At 39.6% G+C, this 24000-nt stretch overlaps 1 protein-coding gene across 1 annotated transcript in view; it reads left to right on the top strand.

Moving 5' to 3' along the window:
* Positions 1-24000, top strand: part of EML6 (EMAP like 6) — a 282524-nt gene that overhangs the window by 207236 nt on the left and 51288 nt on the right. The window lies entirely within an intron of this gene.

The following is a 24000-nucleotide window of genomic DNA, read 5'->3' on the forward strand; positions in this document are numbered from 1 at the left end:
CAAAATCTTACTCTTCCAAAGCCAGGGAATACTAAGTTTTGACTTGTCTTGCAAGCAATCTTATTTGAGAAAATGTAGAAGCAGCAAGGAAAGCTGCTACTTAGAACTGAACTCTGACCAAGTAGGAAGGGTTGGGAGGTGATAGTGAAGTGATGGGCAATGGGGAGAGGCCACCAGGTGGCTTTGGAATTTGAGATGGTCATTAAAGGGAATGCTGGACATAATCAGAAGTGTGTAGTCTATAAGGCTATCCCAAATTACTATCTGACCAGATGTCAACAAATGAAGAAGGAAAGAGGAAAATGTCTAAAAAAACCAAAGTGGCTACAGAAGGAACCAGTGCATTTGAGTGAGGTGAGAAGGAGCAAATAACCAGGGATGAATAGGACATCCTTCTGGATCAAGCAGGATGAATATGTCTTGCACGGACAACTCTTACTATAGTTTCAGGAATGCTACAGTCAAAAACTAAGACAGGTGAAAAAGGTTTTTAAAGATACATTTAAGGCTAGAAGAAAAATAGAGAAGTTAGGAACACTTCTTAGATTAAGTGGCTTAAAATGAACTGAAGCAGATTTACTTATCTCTTCTATCACAAAGAATGCACTTCAAACCAGAAAGGGAAAATCAGAGCTCATTTCCGTGAGTAAAGGCACCTTCAAATGTGGCCACAGAAATAATACCACTAAAACGGAGAAGTTCAGAAAACAGCAGAGGTGGCATAAAACATAAAAGATTCCTGTATCCAAGAGGGAAAACAAACTCTGGCAAATATTGATTCATGAGTTGATGCAATCCCTGGAAAATTCTAGAGTGAATTATTACACAGAAGGTCAATAAGTACTTGGAAGAGGAAGCAATGATTACAAGGCAGCCACAGGGCTTCACTGTGAACTCACCACATGTCTTTAATTGGTTGGTTGGTTAGAGAGATTAGGGATACCAGAGACACTACCAATCTGGTTTTTAGCAAGACATTTGCCAGGCCTTTCATGATGCTGAGTTGGCTTGGGATCAGAAATGTAAGCTCCATAAGAATAAAGTCAGATAGATCTAAATGCCTGGGACTGACTGAAGAACTGTAACTAAATACATGCATTAACAAACTGAATGTCAAGTTGAATAGAGGCTCTTGGTGTGATGTTTGATTGTTCTAGTCTTTCCATGATTTAGAACTCACTCTTGTGAAATCAGAGTATGTGTGACACTAGAAGAAGAATACATACATTGAAAAAGTACTAAGGAGATGTTGAAGATTGTTAGAATGGGATTAAATAAAACAGATAAATTTTATGTTGTACAGACATAAAGTTCTGTGCCCAGAATTGACAAAATCAACTGTATAAGCACAGGATGGTGATAACCTGAATATTCTGGCAAATGACACCTATGATTCAATTGTGTAGCCAATGCAAAACAGTTTTACAATTGAAGCTACTTAAAAATGAATAGGGCTGTTTTGTGAGGTAGTAAGTTCCTCATCTCTGGACTTGTGCTAGTACAAATTCAAAAGGTAGCAGTCTGAGATGCTGTAAAGAAAATCCTTACTTTGCAGTTTGTGAGGTGTTGGATTTGATAACCACTGATGGCTTTTCCAGGAGAAATCTATGCAATGAAATCTGACCCAAATCAGTAATGATAATCATGAAGATTTTTATATAGCATAAATCAAAATGACACTCTAAGTAGCATGACTGCTTGTGTCTTCAATATTTAAAAATCTACTTAGATACAATAAATTTGGGGTTATTAATGAGACTGAGCAAGTATATGTAATAAACAGGCAATATTACCTTGACAGGATATGAAAACAGCTTAACAAAACCGAAGTCATCTCCAGTGGCTAAAAGGGAACAGTCTTTGGTGAGACTGGCAGCATTCACATCGGTGACATCGCTATGTGCTGGCCAGATCCCCTCACACGTGGGGCCCAGCACACATGTCCACGTGTCCCACTCTATCTTCTCAATCTGAAAAGTAAAGAAAATGACTATACTTTGGCATAACCTAGAGATCTTTCTGTTTCATTTAAAAGAAATACTTTGTGGCTGAAGAGATGGCACCGTGGCCAACAACACTGGGCATTAGTTCTATGTGCTGAGGCCCACCATCTAAGCTGCAGTTTTACAGTGGTCACATGTAATAAACCAGCACTGTTGTCAAATTGCCAGATAGTTTTTTCTTGATAAAATGAACAGTTTGGAATTGTGGAAACTTGAAAATGATAAAGGTTTTCAGTTCTTACCTATTTATCTTTATATAAAACATAAACAAAATCAGTGTCTTTCAAGCACAGCACTTCTCAGATTTGGGGCTGGATAATTCTTTGTCAGGGCAGTCCTGTGTGTGGTAGTATATTTAGCAACATCCCTGTCTTCCACTCACTGGATATCAGTAGCACCCCCTCCCCAAGATGCCCCCAGACTTTGTCCAATGTTCCTGGGGGAGGCGAAGGGGGCAAAGTTGTTCCCAAATGAGAACGATTCAACAAGATTGAGCACATTGTGGCCAATCATTTAGCAACTGTTTAAAAAAGTTGTAAGACAGGACCTTTTTTTTAAAAGGACTACTTCCTTGGAGGAAAGCGTAATAAGGTTCTATAGCTACTTTATTTTATTTTTTTTTTTTTAAAGAGGCATGTATTTACTTATTTATTTGTTTGTTTGTTTGTACATGCACTAGGTACAGTCAGAAATGCGGGAGGGTGAGAGAATTCACCAGAGCCAGAGCAGGGAGCAGAGCAGGCAGAAGGACCGAAGTACACTGCTGAGGGGAGCAGCGGGCAGCAGGAGAGGTCTGCGCGCCATGTGGGACCCTCCTCAGGTGGCCGGGGAGCAGCCGGGGATCGAACCGGCGTTGCAGAGGCTGCGGGCAGCTTCGCAACCCAGCGCTCAACCACTGCGCCACCGGGGAGGCCCTCTATAGCTACTTTACTATCCTTTATGCTCTAAAGAGACTACCTTAAAAATATGGAACTGTTCATATTGTATTGTCATGTATATATATTTTATCCTTTAAAACTCTTTTGTCTAACATACTTGGGGGGGGGAATTAGGGTCAAAATAAGGGAGGGGATTGTATGGGGACTATAACCAAGATGAAAATGCATACATTGTGCAAAAATGATGTAAAAATATATAAAATAAAAAAAAACTGTTTTGTCTGAAATTCATAGTTAGAATATTGGCAGCTTGCATAGGCTAAATTCCGGTAAAAATCAAAGCTTTTCTTTCCTTAAAAAAATAGAATAATAACAACAACACTGCATTAGACCTCCCTGGGGGTTTGATCTCATTTACCTTCATCCAAGATTTTCTAGTACATCTCAGCATTATAGTTTCTTTAGACAAAGAACCTCTTAAAAGCCTGTAAAATATATCATCAGCGAATTAGCTAAAATTCAGAACGGGATTGTTCTCTTTGGATTTGGAAACTGCTTTGCATGTTGCCAATGTACCTTGTCTTCATTTCCATTGTTTTCTGTTTTGCTGTCACTGCTTAGAAGCGAAATGATGTGATAAAGATGCAGCTAAGATTTCAGTCACTATGTGGGGAGAAGCTACCAGATTTTAGTCGTGAAATTTCTGCTCATTTAATGTTCTAGATTTCTTCTGGATACACACAGAATGGGAACCAACAAGTAGTGACTAATCTGGTGACTTGAGTTCCTCAGGTAAGGCCAGAGGCTGAGGTGACCTGAGATTTTCCCCAGCAATTACCTCAGTTTTCTTATGTGTAAGTAAAAGTCACCTAGCATCTTATGACATCCTGAAATGACCTTCACAGAAAGAGGCAGGGAACAACCCCTGCTGGTTCTGGAAGCAGGTTTTCTGGCTACTGAAAAAATTTCATTACTGAGATCCTCCTTATCTGTCTCTGATGCCACTCTCTAAGTAGCAATTTCCCTGGCGTCACTGTCCAGGCAGGAAAGGGGGGTGAGCTGGTCTGACTCTTCTGCAGTCACCCCCAATAGAACACCGATATGGACATGGTGCTCTCCAAGGGAAGGAAATGTCTAACTCAGAAGTTAGAGAAATAGCATTTAAAATGTAGCATTAAAGGGTCTCCCTGGTGGCCTAGGGGTTAAGTCTCAGAGCTATCATCACTATAGCCTGAATTAGATTCCCGGCCAGGGAGCTGACCCACAAGGTGCAGCAGACCTCTCTAGTCTCACCTGCTGCTCCCCTCAGCATTGTATTTCAGTAAATCCAACTGTTCTGCTCTCCACTCTGTCTGGTTAATCCTCTCAACCCACATCTCTGGCCTACAACCAATTTCTTCTACATAAAAATAAATAAAAATTTTTAAAAATGTAGCATTAAGAACGATGCTTTTAACCTACAAAACCCAAAAGAGGTAAATAAACTTGCTTTTTTCAAAAGATTTATTTATTTATGCATAGAAGAACTGGGGTACAGGCCAGACGTGCAGGAGAGTGAGAGGATTCATCAGGGACAGAGTGGGGAGCAGAATAGGCAGATGTACTGAAATACACTGCTGAGGGGAGCAGCAGGCAAGACAGGAGAGATCTGCTGCACCATGTGGGTTAGCTTCCTGGCTGGGGATAGAACTTGTGCTGTAGTGGCTTTGGATAGGTTCATAGCCTGAGACTTATCCCCTTGCACCACCAGAGAGGCCCTAAATAAACTTATTAAAAACACTGGATCTAAGATGGGGAGAGAGTCTTCTAAGGGTCTCTTTTTCAGCACCTTGCTTCAGGCACAGATGTCATTATCATTTTGTGGAGGAGGCAGTGATGCCCATGAGGGTTAGTCACATAAATCACAGCCTCCTTAGGAAGTAGAGGGGTTAGAATACCAGGGAACTGGCCTCTAATTGAAAGCTGCTATTAACTGTACCATGCGCATCAGATGGACTTAAATGGTCATTTAATATTTGTTATACTAATAGTTTACTAGGTAAGGTTTGTATTAGTGTCACTGTGACTGTTTCTTTAAAAAAAAAAGAAATAACTTTTCAAAATCCTTCATATTCTATTGAAGGGTCTGACAATACAAGTTATCACTGGTGATTAAAACAATGAACTTCCCCGGCCTCCCCTGGTGGTGCAGGCGGTTAAGTGCAGCTCTGTGAAGCTGTCCACAGCCTCTGCAGCACTGTTGGATCCCGCCCAGCTGGCCGGCGAGGGTCCCACATGGCGCAGCAGACCTCTCCTGTCCTGCCCGCTGCTCCCCTCAGCAGTGTATTTCGTCAGTCTGTCCGTTCTGTTCCCCACTCTGTCTCTCACTCTCCCCCGCATCTGGCCTGTACCCCAGTTCTTGTATAAATAAATAAATCTTTAAAAAACAAAAACACAATGAACTTCCCTTTGGTTCTATCAGTAGTGACAACACTGGGGAGGCCAAGGAGAGGAAACACCAGCAGGAGGGACTCCCCAACCAACAACAGCAGAGACCAGCCACTGGAATAACAAATGCGCTCCACGGAGTGACAAATTAACTCTTCAGAGCCAAGAGTTGCACTTCGGGAAGACTTACAGCATCAATTTCCCTTCAGTGTGTATTTTTTTTTTTTTTGGTAACTGAATTTATTTATTTATTTATTTATTTATTTTTAAATAATAAATTTTATTTTTATATTCCCCATACAATTGCAACCCCCCCATTCTGACCCCAATCCCTCCCCTCCTGCCCCTCACCCCTCAAAAAGTGTCTCTGGTTCATAGTTTTTTGTTGATTTTGATTTTCGCTTTCTTATAGTTATTCATTTTCCTGGTCCCTTATTTAAGTTTCCTAGATTCCTGCTATGAGTGAGACCATCCGGTATTTTTCTTTTTCTTTTTGGCTTATTTCGCTGAGCATGATCCCTTCCAGCGCCATCCATGTTGCTGCAAATTGCATGTGTTTATCTTGTTTGAATGCTGAGTAATATTCCATGGTATATATGTACCACATCTTCTTAATCCAGTCATCTATTTTTGGGCATTTGGGCTGTTTCCAAAGCTTAGCTATTGTAAATAGTGCTGCTATAAACATAGGGGTGCAGGTGTTCTTTGGAATTGATGTTTCTGTGTCCTTTGGGTAAATACCTAGGAGTGGAATTGCTGGATCATATGGAAGCTCTATGTTTAGTAGGTCCAGAAATCTCCACACAGCTCTCCATAGTGGTTGGACCAGTTTGCACTCCCACCAACAGTGCAGGAGAGTTCCTTTTTCTCCACACCCTCGCCAACATTTGTTGTTGCTAGTTTTTTTAATATGTGCCATTCTCACTGGTGTAAGATGGTATCTCATGGTAGTTTTGATTTGCATTTCCCTGATTAAAACTGATGTTGAACATTTTTTCATATGCCTGTTGGCCATTTGCATTTCCTCTTCAGAGAAGTTTCTTTTTAGCTCTTCTGCCCATTTTTTGACTGGATTATTTTCTTTGTTGTTGTTGAGTCTCATCAGCTCTTTGCAGATTTTTGTGATCAGTCCTTTATCATTAGTGTTGTGTGCAAAAATGTTCTCCCAGTTGGTGGGGTTTCTCTTTGTTTTTGTTATTGTCTCTTTTGCTGTGCAGAAGCTCTTTAATTTGGTGTAGTCCCAGCTGTTTATCTTTGCCTTCACTATCACTGCTTTGGGTGATGTGTCTGTAAAGATGTCTTTGATGTGCAAATCACGTAGTGTTTCGCCTATATTTCCTTCTATGTATTTTATGGTTTCAGGTCTTATGTCTAGTTCTTTAATCCATTTTGAGTTGATTTTTGTGTATGGTGTGAGGTAGTGGTCAAGTTTCATTCTTTTGCATGTAGCGACCCAGTTTTCCCAGCACCATTTATTGAACAAACTTTCTTTGCTCCAATGCATAGTCTTTGCTCCTTTGTCAAAGATTAGTTGACCATAAATCTGTGGGTTTATTTCTGGATTTTCTATTCGATTCCATTGGTCTGTGTGTCTGTTCTTGGTCCAATACCATGCAGTTTTGATGATTATGGCTTTGTAGTAGAGTTTGAAGTCTGGGAGTGTGATGCCTCCATTCCCTTCTTTTTTTTTTTCAGGAGAGCTTTGGCTATTCGGGTTTTTTTGTGATTCCATATGAATTTCATCAATAATTGTTCTATTTCTTTGAAGAATGGCATTGAAATTTTGATTGGAATAGCATTGAATCTGTATATTGCTTTTGGTAGGATGGCCATTTTAATAATGTTTATTCTTCCAATCCATGAGCAGGGGATGTCTTTCCATTTCTTTGTGTCTTCTTCTATTTCTTTTAACAGTGTTTTATAGTTTTCTTTGTATAGGTCCTTTACCTCTTTTGTTAGATTTATTCCCAAATATTTGATTTTTTTTGTTTCAATAATAAAAGGGATGGTTTTTTTGATTTCTTCTTCTTCAGATTTATTGTTAGTGTACAGGAAGGCTACAGACTTTTGTGTGTTGATTTTGTATCCTGCCACTTTACTGAACTGATTGATGAGTTGAATTAGTTTTTCTGTGGAGTTTTTGGGGTTCTCTATGTATATTATCATATCATCTGCAAATAGTGATAGTTTGACTTCTTCTTTTCCTATTTGGATTCCTTGGATGTCCTTCTCTTGTCTTATTGCTCTGGCTAGGACTTCCAGTATTACATTGAAAAGCAGTGGTGAGAGTGGACATCCTTGTCTTGTTCCAGATCTTAATGGAATTGCTTTCAGCTTTTCACCATTGAGAATGATACTGGCTGTTGGCTTGTCATAGATGGCCTTTATGATGTTGAGGTATGTTCCTTGTATCCCAAGAATTTCAAGGGCTTTTATCATGAATGCGTGTTGCACGTTGTCGAAAGCTTTCTCAGCATCTATTGATATTATCATATGGTTTTTATATTTCTTTTTGTTGATGTGTTAGATAAGGTTGATTGATTTTCAGATGTTGAACCATCCTTGTGTCCCTGGAATGAATCCTAATTGTTCGTGGTCAATTATCTTATGGATACATTGTTGGATTCTGATAGCTAAAATTTTATTGAGGATTTTTGCATCAGTGTTCATTCAAGAGATTGGCCTGTAGTTTTCTTTTTTTATGTTGTCTTTGTTCAGTTTTGGTATTAGTGTAATGTTGGCTTCATAGAACGTGTTTGGTATTGTCCCTTCCTTCTCAATATTTTGAAAGAGTTTGTGAAGGATAGGCACTAATTCGTCTCTGAATGTTTGGTAGAATTCATTTGTAAATCCATCAGGTCCTGGGCTTTTGTTTTTGGGGAGGTTTCTGATTACCATTTCAATTTCGCTGCTTGTAATTGGTCTGTTTAGGTGTTCTATTTCTTCTTTATCTAGCTTTGGGTGATTGTAGAGTTGTAGGAATTTGTCCATCTCCTCTAGATTGTTGAACTTGTTTCCATATAACTGTTCATAGTAGTTACTGATTATTCTTTTGATTTCTGATGTGTCCGTTGTGATTTCTCCTCTTTCATTTGTGATCCTGTTTATTTGTGCTTTCTCCCTTTTTTCCTTTGTGAGCCTGGCTAGGGGTTTGTCTATTTTATTGATTTTTTCAAAGAACAAGCTCTTGGTTTCATTGTTCTTTTGGATTGTTTTTTTAGTTTCGATTTCATTTATTTCTGCTTTGGTTTTTATTATTTCTTTTCTTCTACTGGTTTTGGGGTTTTTTGTTGTTCTTTTTCTAGATCTTTGAGCTTTGAGATTAGGTTGTTTCTTTGAGTTCTTTCTTGTTTCTTGATGTGAGCTTCTATTGCTATATATTTTCCTCTTATTACTGCTTTTGCTGCATCCCATACATTTACGAAATTGGTGTCCTCCTTGTCATTCAATTCAAAGAATTTTTTAATTTCTTCTTTGATCTCCTCATTAGTCCAGTGGTCTACCAGTAGTGTGGTTTTTAATCTCCATGAGGTAGGAAAGTTCCTTGCCTTCTTTTTATGGTTTATTTCTAGTTTGATGCCTTCATGGTCAGAAAAGATGGTTGATATGATTTCAATCTTGGTGTATCTGTTGATGTTTGTCTTGTGCCCCAGTATGTGATCGATCCTGGAGAATGATCCATGTGCGCTTGAGAAAATGTGTACTCCGTTTTTTTGGGGTTTAGTGTTCTATAGATGTCTGTTAAGCCCAAATGCTCTAGGTCCTTATTTAGAGCTTTAGTTTCTTTACTTATTTTTTGTCTTGTTGATCTATCCATTGTTGATAGTGGTGTGTTGAAGTCTCCCACTACGTATGTGTTTTCTCTGATGTCTGTTTTCAGAGAGGACAATAGTTGTCTGATATATTTTGGTGCTCCTTCATTTGGTGAGTATATGTTAATGAGTGTTATTTCTTTCTGAAGTATTGTCCCCTTGATCATAATGTAGTGACCATCGGGGTCTCTTTTTATTTTTTTGAGTTTGAAGTCTGTTTTATCTGATATAAGTATAGCTGTTCCTGCTTTCTTTTTTGGTCCATTTGCTTGTAGGATTGTTTTCCATCCTTTAACTTTGAGCCTATTTTTATCTTTTGTAGATAAATGTGTTTCCTGGAGACAGCAAAAGGTTGGGTTTTGTTTCTTAATCGAGGCTGCAACTCTGTGTCTTTTTATTGAAGAGTTTAGTCCATTTACATTTAGAGTTAATATTGATATGTTAGCATTTGTATTTGCCATTGTGTTTGTCTTTCCTTTGATTTTATTTATTCTTTTAATAACTTTTTTTTTTTTTTGGCCTTCTTTCATTGTTATTCGTCCCTCTGAGGTTCTGGCTTTAGGATTCCTTGTAGTATTTTTTGGAGTGGGGGTTTAGTCGTAATGAAATTCCAGAGTTTCTGTTTGTCTGGGAAGGTCCTTATTCTTTCTTCATAGAGGAAGGAGAGCTTTGCGGGATAGAGTATTCTTGGTTGGCATCTGTTTTCTTGGAGTCTGTTGACTATGTCCCTCCACTCTCTCCTTGCCCGTAGTGTTTCTTCAGAGAAGTCTGATGTCTGCCTGATTGGTTGTCCTTTGAATGTTATCTGTTTCTTCCCTCTTGTCAGCTTCATTATTTTTTCCTTGTCCTGGATTCTTGGGAGCTTTACTATTATGTGTCTTGCTGTATTTTTCCTTTCGTCGTGGAAGTTTGGTGTTCTTCTTGCTTCTTGTATATCAGTTTTCAGCTCCTTCTTCGCGTTTGGGAAGTTCTCTTCAATTATCTCCTGGAATATTTTCTCTGTTCCTACATCTCTCTCCTCTCCTTCTGGAATTCCTATAACTCTTATATTTCCTTTCCTCATGGAGTCAGATAGTTCCCGAAGTCTTTCTTTGGTCTTTTTCCTTCGTACTTCTCTTTCCTTTTCTGTTTTGGTTCTTTTTATTTCTGTGTCTTCAAGAGTACTTATTCGTTCTTCCATTTCATCTATTCTGCTTTCATTGCTTTTCCCAGAGTTCTTTAGTTCCTCCATTAATTCTTTGATCTCCTGCGTTTCTTTTGCTTCCCTCTTTAGGGACTCAATTTCCTTCTTCTGATCATTGTTTTCCTTTATGAGTTCTGTCATTTTTTTAATCAGGGCAATTTTAAATTCTCTTTCTGGAAGTCTCAGAAGTTCTTCCAAGTTACTGTCGTTGCAATCTGGGGGGTGGTTTTCTTTTTGTGGTGTGCTTTTTTCCTGAGGCGTTGCTAGGTTGCGTGTGGTTCTTCTACTCCCTACTGCCTGTTTTCTAATTTGTCGTACGCATTGGGACACTGTGTTGCTCGGACTGGCCGGCATCTTGGGTGAACTTCTCCGCTCCCCTCTGGCTCCTCCAGGAGCCATCTCTGGCTTCTGAGGGAGCTTTCTGCTGGTTTCAGGAAGTCTTTACTGAAGAAATGTCCCTGTTCTAAAATGGCAACGCGGGACTCAGTCCCTGAGCATCCGGTCTCAGGCACACTCTTCTGTGTGCCCAGTCTGCCCCGGCCGTGGGTGCCTGTTCCCTCTGTGGGCTCAGACTGCTGGTCGGAAGGGGCCTGGCGTGGGCTAACTTCCCAGCTGGCCACTGTCTCCTCCGGTAGCCTCTGCCCTTTTCAAGCAGTCTTAAGAAATTTCCCTGTTCTATGGGGTGTTAGTGACTTTTTTTTTCTGGTCGCTAGGTGGCGCCAGAGATCTCTCCTATTGTCCTTGGGGGGCTGTTTTCTGCCCCTCCCCACCCCGTGGGACAGGGAACAGAGCGGGAATGGTAGGGTAAACCTCAAGGGCTTTGGGGTGCTGTGTCTGCCTTGTGCCCCACCGTCGTGGAGAACCCACGCCCCGATCTTCGTGCCCCGGGTCTCAGTTCAAAGCCCTCAGGTCCAGGACGCGGGCTGTAGCCCAGTTCAGTGGCGCGGGAATGGCGCCTTTTGCACCCTGCTCCTGTGCCTGGGCGCCTGGTTCCTGCTCACTCAGTTAGGGACTTTCACCCCAGTGAGGGCCTCCGCGCGTCTCCCCGCAAGCCTAGGTCGCAGGCGCGGGGACCTGGGCAGCCGCGATCCCGATCCGTGTTTGCTTTTCAAGCGCGCCAGTGCACCGCTTTTCCGTGCAAGCTTACCGGCCGGCCCGGGGCTGTGTGGGGGTCTCCTCCAGAGTCTCTTTGTTCTCTAATGGCGCCCGGAGCCGTTCGCTCACCGCCGCGGCGAAGGGTTCTCCACAGCTCCTGTTCACGGGGTGTGGTGGCTGCAATAGTTCCTTTCCACTCACAGTCCCACTTGCTGCGTAGTTCGTTCTTGTTGGTCGTTTTAGTTTGTTGTTTTCCTCCTCTCTGCTGGTCGGAGAGTGCCGACTGTGTGGGTGGGGGAGGGGAGCAGGGTTCTGCGCTTTCCTCCCTTCTGGTTCTCTTTTATGGCCACTTTCTTCTTCAGGTAGTTTGCTGGAGTCGTCCGTTTATCTTCCGTGTCCCAGTTCTCACTGGGACCTGCCGCTTTTCTTCCCTATTAACTTTTTTTAATGGGAGCTCTTACTCGCAGCGTCTCCTCGCCGCCATGTTGCTCCGCCCCCCCAGTGTGTATTCTTTTACATTATAATTCTCATCTGTGCCAAGCTGGTCTCATCCCCTATCTGTCATTTTGTCAAACTGCACTTCATTTTAGTGCACTTGTTTTTGGACCCAGGTGAAGTGATGTAAATAACCTTTTAATACACAGGAGAAATCCAAGAGACTCATGGTATAGGCCACAGGGTCCCACACAGACTCCTCTAGATTGGAATGACAGTTGCATGATCCTCTTACTCTCTTTGAACTTTCCTTTTTCTATCTACCAAATGAGATTGACAACTGTCATGCAGGGCTGTAGTAAGGATTAAAATGCAGGTAGATAAAGTGCCTAGCACATTCAACAGATATCCAGAGAAAGATGATATAATTAAAAATATCTCTCACCCAAGGCCATAAATGTTTCTCTGCCCAAAATCTTAAAATGACGACTGATTGGAGATAAATGACTGATTGGAACTGGGGAGTAAGGACAATTGGTCAGTAGACAATTTCCATTAAATACCATGCCATCGTCTATAACAACTTGTATTTTTTGTGCACTGAGCATATATTTCCTTTGGGAACAATGAAAAGATTATGAAGGGACACATGTCCAAATGTCTCTGGAAGTACTTTACAATTCTGAGATTCTATTACTGGCAGACTGAAGCAAGAGAGAACCTTATGCTCATCCTCAGGTGGGCACTTTTAGCCACTTTCCCTCAGAGGAAGCAATATTTCCTTTTCTTTTATCAAAGGTTACACAGACAATACATGAGTCAGATTGTCTCCTGGCATGAAGAGGATGCTTTTGGTGTTTAATTGGGCAATGGCCTTTTAGCCATCAAGGTCATCCTGTGAAAGCATTGGGTTGCTGAGCTTCCAGAAGGCCATTATCATGGATTCAAAATTTTTACCTAGGTTTTGCTTTCAACTAATTAACAAATTATGTCTGTGGCTAAGAACATGAGGAAAACATGAAAAAACAGTTTGATACTTCAGGATGGTCAGATAGTGGATAGCTTTTGTTTTGAAAAATAATTTCTCCTATTGCTGCAGATGATATTATTATTACAAACAATAAACATTGAGAAAGTATGTTTCCAAAATTTACATACATAAAAGTTTGCGCAAGATAAGTCAAATGGAAAAGTGACAGTAACATTGAAATTGTTAGCTTAGTCATTATCTTTGGAAGGAAAATAAAATAGGATGGCAGCTCACATTGCTACATCCATGGTATAGTAAATCCATGTGTCCTCAGAAAGTAGGAAATCAGGTTAAGTGATCAGACCTAAGAAATGACCAAACTTAAGGGCCCTAAATATAACCAATATTAGTGGATGGAAATGAACAGTATTTGTTAAAATGAACATAGTAAATCTTTATGAAATTCTTTTTAAAAAGATGAGTGTATGATTATTACCTCTGAAGGTCTTATTATGTGCCGTTTGCCTCTTGGAGCTTCAAAAAAGAGTTGCTCTTTGGCACCCGAATTAACTTGTAATAATTTTCCTGGCATGACAGAATGAAAGAGAGAGACAATTAAACTCTGCATCTATCTTTTAATTATAAAATAATAAGCATGGTTGTAACTATTTTGATTCATTTTAGTCCAAGTCTCATAAAGTGAGTAAATATGCCAAATTATTCAGAAGTATATGTAAAGGCAATTATATGGCATGATATAAATCACAAAGCAAGGAATTTTTTTGAATAAGGACATTATAAAATCTGACTTTGAACATTCTTCAAAAATGGAATAATCAACTTGCTATGTTTTACTCTGTTGCACTGAAAGTACGTGGTTTTCCAAAGCCTGACAAAACCCAGTTTTTGTTCTTTTCCCCTGTTGTCTCCTAGCATAGATATGTAATAAATAAGCAAACTGCTTTTGCAAGAATTATGGCATCAGAAATGTGAACCTTGTAAGAACTCCCATTTATGCAGGTCTAAATACTAAATTTGCCCTGTAAAATTTAGATAGAGGAAGAAAAAGACATACAAACTATAAATGTGCATATCCCCACCCCCAACTAACTTGAACTTTTATAAAGAAATCCAAGGCTCCCTAAAAACAAAATGTTGAGCAAAAATTCTTTCAGCCTGATTTAAATTTAAAATCATGGATTCATTTTGATTGATGTTGAAAACCTAGATTTCCTAATTCTCCTACTATTGCATAATGGATTACATTTATGAGTTGAAATTTAGGTGATTCAAAACATATACTTCCTGGCATTTTTTTATTAATGGAATTATTTAATAATTCCATTAAATTAATAATTAATAATGGAATTATTTCAATTATATATGGAAATAATAATAGCACAAAGAAGTCCCTTGTGCTCACTCTCAGCTTCAACAATGACTAGCACAGGGCCAAGCCTGGTTCATGAACTTCCACTCATTCCCTCAAATTATTATTATTTTTTATAAAGAGAATCCATGATTTAATGAGTTTTTTTTTTTTTTTTTAAGATTTATTTATTTATACAAGCACTGGGGTATAGGCCAGAGGTGCGGAGGGTGAGAGAATTCACCAGAGATCAAGCAGGGAGCAGAACAGGCAGAACGACTGAAGTACACTGCTGAGGGGAGCAGCAGGCGAGACAGGAGAGGTCTGCCGCGCCATGAGGGAATCTATCTGGCCAGCTGGGAATCGAACCGGCACTTCAGAGGCTGCAGACAGCTTCACAGCGCTGCGCTCAACCCGCTGCACCACCGTGGAGGCCCACCCTCAGATTATTTTGAAGTAAATCTCAGACACCCTAATATTTCATCTGTAAGTAAGTCAGGGTATAGACAAAAAATAATATTCTCCCCAACTCTTTCCCCAAACTATATACATCTTGTAGTCCTGAAATGTTCTTCTTGGGAAAATAAGCACCAAAATAAGAACTTTGTGTTTTATCATGTTCTTTAAGGTTTCAGTGGGTGCCTCTTAGGTCTGATCTAGTTTGGCTAACCTTTAAAAGTTACAGGTTGATTTCTAAGTGACTACTTAACAAGGTTCTCTCATTTCTCAACTACAATCCTAACTGATTCTAATTTGATGAGCTATAATATGATAAGGGGGTTTTGCCTTGGCTCTGAAGAACAAATGAATTTGAAAATGTTTACTCTGAAATGCTCACATTTCCCCTAACTTTATGGCTGAACATATACAACATAAAGATGAGGAAAGAAAGAAGTTAAATTAGCTTTGGCTATTTAGCATTATAAGAAAATGAGTAAACAATACTTTTCTAATGAACCTAAATATATCTGCAATGCATAGTTTTAGGGTTTTCAAGAGTGGTCACAAAGGATATTGGGATTAAAGATCTCAAAGAAAACATTATTTTACTGTAACTAATTTTAGATTATTTTTGACCATGAAATACTGAGAATTCAAAAGATTGCAATCATCAGATGACTCCCAAAACTAACTTTATACCACAGTGCCAATGATCATACTTTACCTAAAAAATAAATTAACCAGAAACTATTGCGATAGCTTAGTGTTGTATCTTATAATTACAAGGATGTAAGAAAGCCCAAACAGAATAGACAAACACAGGAAGCATTGGACAGAGCCACAGACACTGTGGGTACCCACTTAGCCCCTGTCCCTTTCCTGAGAACTGTCCCTCACCCAGGGCTGGGCTCCTGCAGTCATAGCTGTACTTTGAGGCAGATCATGGGAGGGGTCAGGATTGAGACTGGGTTAGGCGATCAAATTCTCTCTCCTAGGAAACTGGAATCTGGGAAAGTGAATCAAATGGTGCTTTGTTGGGATGAGATGTGGACTTTGGGGCTGAGGGTGGTATTTTGGAGCTAGAGTATATCAGGCATATGCCAATGAATTAGGGAAAACCTGACTGCACAGAGAGAGGGGCCAAAAGTAGACACCGGACCTAGGAGAGCAGTGGACACTGAAATGACCAGCCTCAAGGGAGGTGAGGTCGGGAGAAGAGCTGCCTACCTGGTTTCTAGGTGATGTCCAGTTCATTCCTAATGCCAGCTCCTTAGGAGATGTCACTTTCTACTCTGATACTAGGAGATATTCCTATATATCTCCAATAAACTCATCCTTAACATTTTAAAATTGAAACAAGTTCATAACCAAGGATATGAAAAATTTTTTTAAACCCCTACTATTCTTGTATCAGGAAGTTGTTATTACGGGTATGTTTCCTCCCCAACCCCCCAATTTTCTTCACTGCTATTATTACACTTTTTCCTTTTTTTTAAGCATAGAGGAAATATTTAGGTCACCACTGATTTTTCTGCTGCCTGCTGCTCCATCACACATAACCACTGAAGTATTCTGAGAACAGGGGCAGCAGCAACAGAGCACAATGTCTGTATAACCCATATATGGTTGCCCTGAATGGTAGAAGCCTTATTATTTCAGAATCCTCAGAGTTTTGTTGACTAGAAATGTTTACTCACACAGAACACAAGATATGAATGGCAGATGTCCTCATCACCAGCAGGTATCGCAAACCACACCTCTTGCTGGTGCATGGATCTTTATAAAGCACAATATAATTCATACACATCATCCCAGCTGCTATATAATTTATAAATTAGACTAATTCTTAAATTGGTACTAACTGTACCAAACACACCAGGTCAATGAAAACAGGAATGGAATGGCCTATGATGGCTCACACTGTTAACTGGTAAAAGATTTTGGTCTTGATAGTTCTAGAAATGAACTAGTAGCAGCAAGAAAATACCCTTCCATGTTTTAACTCTCTCCATACGTACACATATAAGTACACACACACACAGACACACAAACACACTTTATTTTTCAAGCCTTCTCTGCAGGACATCTTATTCAGAGGTAGCTGATATTCCTGCAAAAGACTGATGTGCTTTTCAGGCTTTGTGGGACCTATGGTTGCCATGGACACGAAGGACTGCTGTGCATGGCAGCTGGCCCCTGAAGAACCAGCTGGCTGTGGCAAATGCGTTCACTATTTTTGACAAGATCAAAGGAATGAAACCAATCCTGCTCCTAAAGTCTGCTTTCTCCCTTGCCAGACCCTCGAGGTCATGCTGCGAAAACTAGGCTGTTGTTGAGCAGCATGGCACATTTTCAAAGTCACGCATTTTGGGCACTGGGATGCCAGGGGCACAAGAACATCAACACAACACATGTCTAATGGTAATGAACTTGGAGTTAAACCAGCAAAGGTCCGTGGGCCTACTAGCTCTCATACTAAAATAAAAAGTATCCTTTAATTTCTATTCCCAGCTCAGTCCATGGAAACCATTTGGTCTGGTTTTCATCTGACTGCAGGGGCCACTTAGGATGAGGCGAAGTGACATTTCACACACCTTGGCCTCCTTACTCCAGGGTGCCTCTTCCATCATCTGGAGTGCCAGTTGGACCACAGAGGCTAGCTTTGGGTAAAATCAGAGAAAAACAGAGAGGTTTCTGTCCTAGCAAGGTGATGGCTCCAGTGAGGGCCTTCATACAGACCTTCAGGCAGGTTTCTCCATGATGGCAACCCACATATCCTTTCCATGTGGGACTTAACTCAGTATCCCTAGAATTTGACACAGGATCTATACACTAGCAGGGCGAAAAAAGATAGCTCTCCCAAATACAAATCAAACTACAATAAGATACCACTTCATACCTCTTAGGACAACTACTATAAAAATAAAAACAAGGGGTAAGATGTGGAGAAGCTGGAACCTCTCTGCACTGCTGGTTGGAATGCAAAGTGATGTAGTCACCATGTTAGATGGTATGGAAAATTAAAAATGGAAATATCATTAACTCTAGCACCCACTTCTGGATATATATGCCAAAGAATAGACACTGTGTTCACAGCAGCATTATTCACAGTAGCCAAAGGTGGAAAGATCCATCAAGGGATGGATAAATAAACAAAAGATGGTGTATACTTGCAATGGAGTCTTATGAAGTCTTAAAAGGGAAGTTGTGACACATGCTACAACAGGGATAAACCTTGAGAACAAGATAAGTGAAACAGCCAGTTACAAAAGAAATATTGTATGATTCCTCTTACATCAAGGACCTACAGTGATCAAATTCATAGACATAAAGTACGATGGTTGCCGGGGCTGAGGGAGAAGGAAAGGGGAACTATTTAATGGTATAGAGTTCTAGCTTTATAAGATATAATGAGTTCTAGAGACAGATGGTGGTGATGATTATACAACAATATGAATGAATTTGATGCTACTGATTGTAAAATGGTAAAAAAGGTAAATTTCATGTGTCTGAGGTGAACTTAGAGTAGTACATAACATGTTGATTTTCAATGATGTACATCTGAAACTAATAAAATTTTATGATGCAGTGTGATTTCAATGAAATTTTTTAAAATTTTTTTTTAATTTTTTTATTTTTTTCTTCAAAAATACAGTTTTATTAATAATTGACATATAACATTTTTCTTAGTTTCAGTTACATCATTCTATAATTGCATATCTTTTTTTTATAATAAATTTTATTTTTATATTCCCCATACAATTTCAACCACGCCATTTTGACCACAATCCCTCCCCTCCCTCCACCCATCCCCCCAAAAGTATCTCTGGTTCATAGATTTTTGTTGATTTTGATTTTCACTTTCTTATAGTTATTCATTTTCCTGGTCCCTTATTTAAGTTTTCTAGATTCCTGCTATGAGTGAGACCATCCAGTATTTTTCTTTTTCTTTCTGGCTTATTTCGCTGAGCATGATCCCTTCCAGCGCCATCCATGTTGCTGCAAATTGCATGTGTTTATCTTGTTTGAATGCTGAGTAATATTCCATGGTATATATGTACCACATCTTCTTAATCCAGTCATCTATTTTTGGGCATTTGGGCTGTTTCCAAAGCTTAGCTATTGTAAATAGTGCTGCTATAAACATAGGGGTGCAGGTGTTCTTTGGAATTGATGTTTCTGTGTCCTTTGGGTAAATACCTAGGAGTGGAATTGCTGGATCATATGGAAGCTCTATGTTTAGTAGGTCCAGAAATCTCCACACAGCTCTCCATAGTGGTTGGACCAGTTTGCACTCCCACCAACAGTGCAGGAGAGTTCCTTTTTCTCCACACCCTCGCCAACATTTGTTGTTGCTAGTTTTTTTAATATGTGCCATTCTCACTGGTGTAAGATGGTATCTCATGGTAGTTTTGATTTGCATTTCCCTGATTACAACTGATGTCGAACATTTTTTCATATGCCTGTTGGCCATTAGCATTTCCTCTTCAGAGAAGTTTCTTTTTAGCTCTTCTGCCCATTTTTTGACTGGATTATTTTCTTTGCTGTTGTTGAGTCTCATCAGCTCTTTGCAGATTTTTGTGATCAATCCTTTATCATTAGTGTTGTGTGCAAAAATGTTCTCCTGGTTGGTGGGGTTTCTCTTTGTTTTTGTTATTGTCTCTTTTGCTGTGCAGAAGCTCTTTAATTTGATGTAGTCCCAGCTGTTTATCTTTGCCTTCACTATCACTGCTTTGGGTGATGTGTCTGTAAAGATGTCTTTGATGTGCAAATCACGTAGTGTTTCACCTATATTTCTTTCTATGTATTTTATGGTTTCAGGTTTTATGTCTAGTTCTTTAATCCATTTTGAGTTGGTTTTTGTGTATGGTGTGAGGTAGTGGTCAAGCTTCATTCTTTTGCATGTAGCGACCCAGTTTTCCCAGCACCATTTATTGAACAGACTTTCTTTGCTCCAATGCATAGTCTTTGCTCCTTTGTCAAATATTAGTTGACCATAAATCTGTGGGTTTATTTCTGGATTTTCTATTCAATTCCATTGGTCTGTGTGTCTGTTCTTGTTCCAATACCATGCAGTTTTGATGATTATGGCTTTGTAGTATAGTTTGAAGTCTGGGAGTGTGATGCCTCCATTCCCTTCTTTTTTTTTCAGGAGAGCTTTGGCTATTCGGGGTTTTTGGTGATTCCATATGAATTTCATCAATAATTGTTCTATTTCTTTGAAGAATAACATTGAAATTTTTATTGGAATAGCATTGAATCTGCATATTGCTTTTGGTAGGATGGCCATTTTAATAATGTTTATTCTTCCAATCCATGAGCAGGGGATGTCTTTCCATTTCTTTGTGTCTTCTTCTATTTCTTTTAACAGTGTTTTATAGTTTTCTTTGTATAGGTCCTTTACCTCTTTTGTTAGATTTATTCCCAAGTATTTTATTTTTTTTGTTTCGATAATAAAGGGGATGGTTTTTTTCATTTCTTCTTCTTCTTCAGATTTATTGTTAGTGTATAGGAAGGCTTCTGACTTTTGCATGTTGATTTTGTATCCTGCCACTTTGCTGAACTGATTGATGGGTTCAATTAGTTTTTCTATGGATTTTTTGGGGTTCTCTATGTATATTATCATATCATCTGCAAATAGTGATAGTTTGACTTCTTCTTTTCCTATTTGGATTCCTTGTATGTCTTTCTCTTGTCTTATTGCTCTGGCTAGGACATCCAGTATTATACTGAAAAGCAGTGGTGAGAATGGACATCCTTGTCTTGTTCCAGATCTTAATGGAAATGCTTTCAGCTTTTCACCATTGAGAATGATACTGGCTGTTGGCTTGTCGTATATGGCCTTTATGATGGTGAGGTATGTTCCTTGTATCCCAAGAATTTCAAGGGCTTTTATCATGTATGGGTGTTGCACTTTGTCGAAAGCTTTCTCGGCATCTATTGATATTATCATATGGTTTTTATATTTCTTTTTGTTGATGTGTTGGATAACGTTGATTGATTTTCGGATGTTGAACCATCCTTGTGTCCCTGGAATGAATCCTGCTTGGTCGTGGTGAATTATCTTATGGATACACTGTTGGATTCTGATAGCTAAAATTTTATTGAGGATTTTTGCATCAGTGTTCATTAGGGAGATTGGCCTGTAGTTTTCTTTTTTTGTGTTGTCCTTGTTCGGTTTTGGTATTAGTGTAATGTTGGCTTCATAGAACGTGTTAGGTATTATACCTTCCTTCTCAATTTTTTGGAAGAGTTTGTGAAGGATAGGCACCACTTCATCTCTGAATGTTGGTAGAATTCATTTGTAAATCCATCAGGTCCTGGGCTTTTGTTTTTGGGGAGATTTTTGATTACCATTTCAATTTCACTAATTGTAATTGGTCTGTTTAGGTGTTCTATTTCTTCTTTATCTAGCTTTGGGTGATTGTAGAGTTGTAGGAATTTGTCCATCTCCTCTAGATTGTTGAACTTGTTTCCATATAACTGTTCATAGTAGTTATTAATTATTCTTTTGATTTCTGCTGTGTCCGTTGTGATTTCTCCTCTTTCATTTATTATCCTATTTATTTGTGCTTTCTCCCTTTTTGCCCTTGTGAGCCTGGCTAGGGGTTTATCTATTTTATTTATTTTTTCGAAGAACCAGCTCTTGGTTTCATTGATCTTTTGGATTGTTTTTTTAGTTTCGATTTCATTTATTTCTGCTTTGGTTTTTATTATTTCTTTTCTTGTACTGGTTTTGGGGTTTTTTTTGTTGTTCTTTTTCTAGATCTTTGAGCTTTGAGATTAGGTTGTTTCTTTGAGTTCTTTCTTGTTTCTTGATGTGAGCATCTATTGCTATATATTTTCCTCTTATTACTGCTTTTGCTGCATCCCATACATTTAGGAAATTGGTGTCCTCCTTGTCATTCAATTCAAAGAATTTTTTAATTTCTTCTTTTATCTCATCGTTAGTCCAGTGGACTTCCAGTAGTGTGGTTTCAATCTCCATGAGGTAGGAGAGTAACTTGCCTTCTTTTTATGGTTTATTTCTAGTTTGATGCCTTCATGGTCAGAAAAGATGGTTGGTATGATTTCAATCTTGGTGTATCTGTTGATGTTTGTCTTGTGCCCCAGTATATGATCGATCCTAGAGAATGATCTGTGTGCACTTGAGAAAAATGTATACTCAGATTTTTTTGGGTTTAGTGTTCTATATATGTCTGTTAAGCCCAAGCACTCTAGATCCTTATTTAGAGCTTTAGTGTCTTTACTTATTTTTTGTCTTGTTGATCTATCCATTGTTGATAGTGGTGTGTTGAAGTCTCCCACTACGTATGCGTTTTCTCTGATGTCTGTTTTCAGAGATGCCAATAGTTGTCTGATATATTTTGGTGCTCCTTTTTGGTGAATATATGTTAATGAGTGTTATTTCTTCTTGAGGTATTGTCCCCTTGATCATAATGTAATGACCACTGGGGTCTCTTTTTATCTTTTTAAGTTTGAAATCTGTTTTATCTGATATGAGTATAGCTGTTCCTGCCTTCTTTTTTGGTCCATTTGTTTGTAGAATTGTTTTCCATCCTTTAACTTTGAGTCTGTTTTTATCTTTTGCAGCTAAATGTGTTTCCTGGAGACAGCAAAAGGTTGGGTTTTGTTTCTTAATCCAGCCTGCAACTCTGTGTCTTTTTATGAAGAGTTTAGTCCATTTACATTTAGAGTTGGTATTGATATGTTAGCATCTGTATTTGCCATTGTGTTTGTCTTTCCTTTGATTTTATTTATTTATTCTTTTAATAACTTTCTTTGGCCTTCTTTTGTTGTTATTCATCCCTCTGAGGTTCTGGCTTTAGGACTCCTTGTAGTATTTTTTGGAGTGGGGGTTTAGTTGTAATAAAATTCCAGAGTTTCTGTTTGTCTGGGAAGGTCCTTATTCTTTCTTCAAAGAGGAAGGAGAGCTTTGCAGGATAGAGTATTCTTGGTTGGCATCTGTTTTCTTGGAGTCTGTTGATTATGTCCCTCCACTCTCTCCTTGCCCGTAGTGTTTCTTCAGAGAAGTCTGATGTCAGTCTGATTGGTTTCCCTTTGAATGTTATCTGTTTCTTCCCACTTGTTAGTTTCATTATTTTTTTCTTGTCTAGGATTCTTGGGAACTTTACTATTATGTGTCTTGCTGTATTTTTCCTTTCGTCATGGAAGTTTGGTGTTCTTCTTGCTTCTTGTATATCAATTTTCAGCTCCTTCTTCGCGTTTGGGAAGTTCTCTTCAATTATATCCATGAATATTTTCTCTGTTCCTAGGTCTCTCTCCTCTCCTTCTGGGATTCCTATAACTCTTATATTTCCTTTCCTCATGGAGTCAGATAGTTCCCGAAGTCTTTCTTCAGTCTTTTTCCTTCGTACTTCTCCTTCCTTTTCTGTTTTATTTCTTTTTATTTCTGTGTCTTCAAGAGTCTTATTCGTTCTTCCATTTCATGTATTCTGCTTTCATTGCTTTTCCCAGAGTTCTTTAGCATCTCCATTAATTCTTTGATCTCTTGCATTTCTTTTACTTCCCTCTTTAGGGACTCAATTTCATTCTTCTGGTCATTAATTATTTTCCCCTTATCATTGTTTTCCTTTATAACTTCTGTCAGTTTTTTAATCACAGCAATTTTAAATTCTCTATCTGGAAGGCTCAGAAGTTCTTCCAAGTTACTGTCGTTGCAATCTGGTAGATGGTTTTCTTTTTGCGGTGTGCTTCTTTGCTGAGGAGTTGCTGGGTTGCATGTGGTTTTTCTACTCCCTACTGCCTGTTTTCTAATTGGCCGTATTCCTGTGACACTGTGTTGCTGGTACTGGCCGGCATCTTGGGCGACCTTCCCAGCTCACCACTGGCTCCTCTGGGGAACTTCTGCTGGGTTCACAAGTCTCCAGCAAAGAAAGGTCCCTGCTGCAAAATGGCGATGCGGGAACGTGCTCCCCTGCACACCCGGTCTGCCCCAGCGGTGGGTGCTGCTCCCCTCTTGGCTGGGACTGCAGGCTAGAAGGCGCCCAGCATGGGAAAGCCTCCCAGCTTACCTCTGTCTCCTCGGTGAGCCTTCTGCTGGGTTCACACAGTCTCCAGCAAGAAAGGTCCCTGCTGCAAAATGCCGGTGCCCAGGACACGCTCCCCTGCACACCCGGTCTTTTTTTTTTTTTTTAATTTTTGAAAAGCAAATCCTGGGCCTCCCCAGTGGCGCAGCAGTTGAGTGCTGGGTTGCAAAGTTGCCCACAGCCTCTGCAGCTTCGGTTCGATCCCCGGCCACCGGGTGAGGGTCCCACATGGCACACAGACCTCTCCTGCCACCCGCTGCTCCCCTCAGCAGTGTACTTCGTCAGTCTTCCTGCTCTGCTCTCCCCTCTGACGCTGGTGAATTCTCTCACCCTCCAG

Source organism: Talpa occidentalis, unplaced genomic scaffold (genome assembly GCF_014898055.3).
Source record: "Talpa occidentalis isolate TD23 unplaced genomic scaffold, MPIMG_talOcc4v2.1 talOcc4.5, whole genome shotgun sequence".
Lineage (NCBI taxonomy): Eukaryota > Metazoa > Chordata > Mammalia > Eulipotyphla > Talpidae > Talpa > Talpa occidentalis.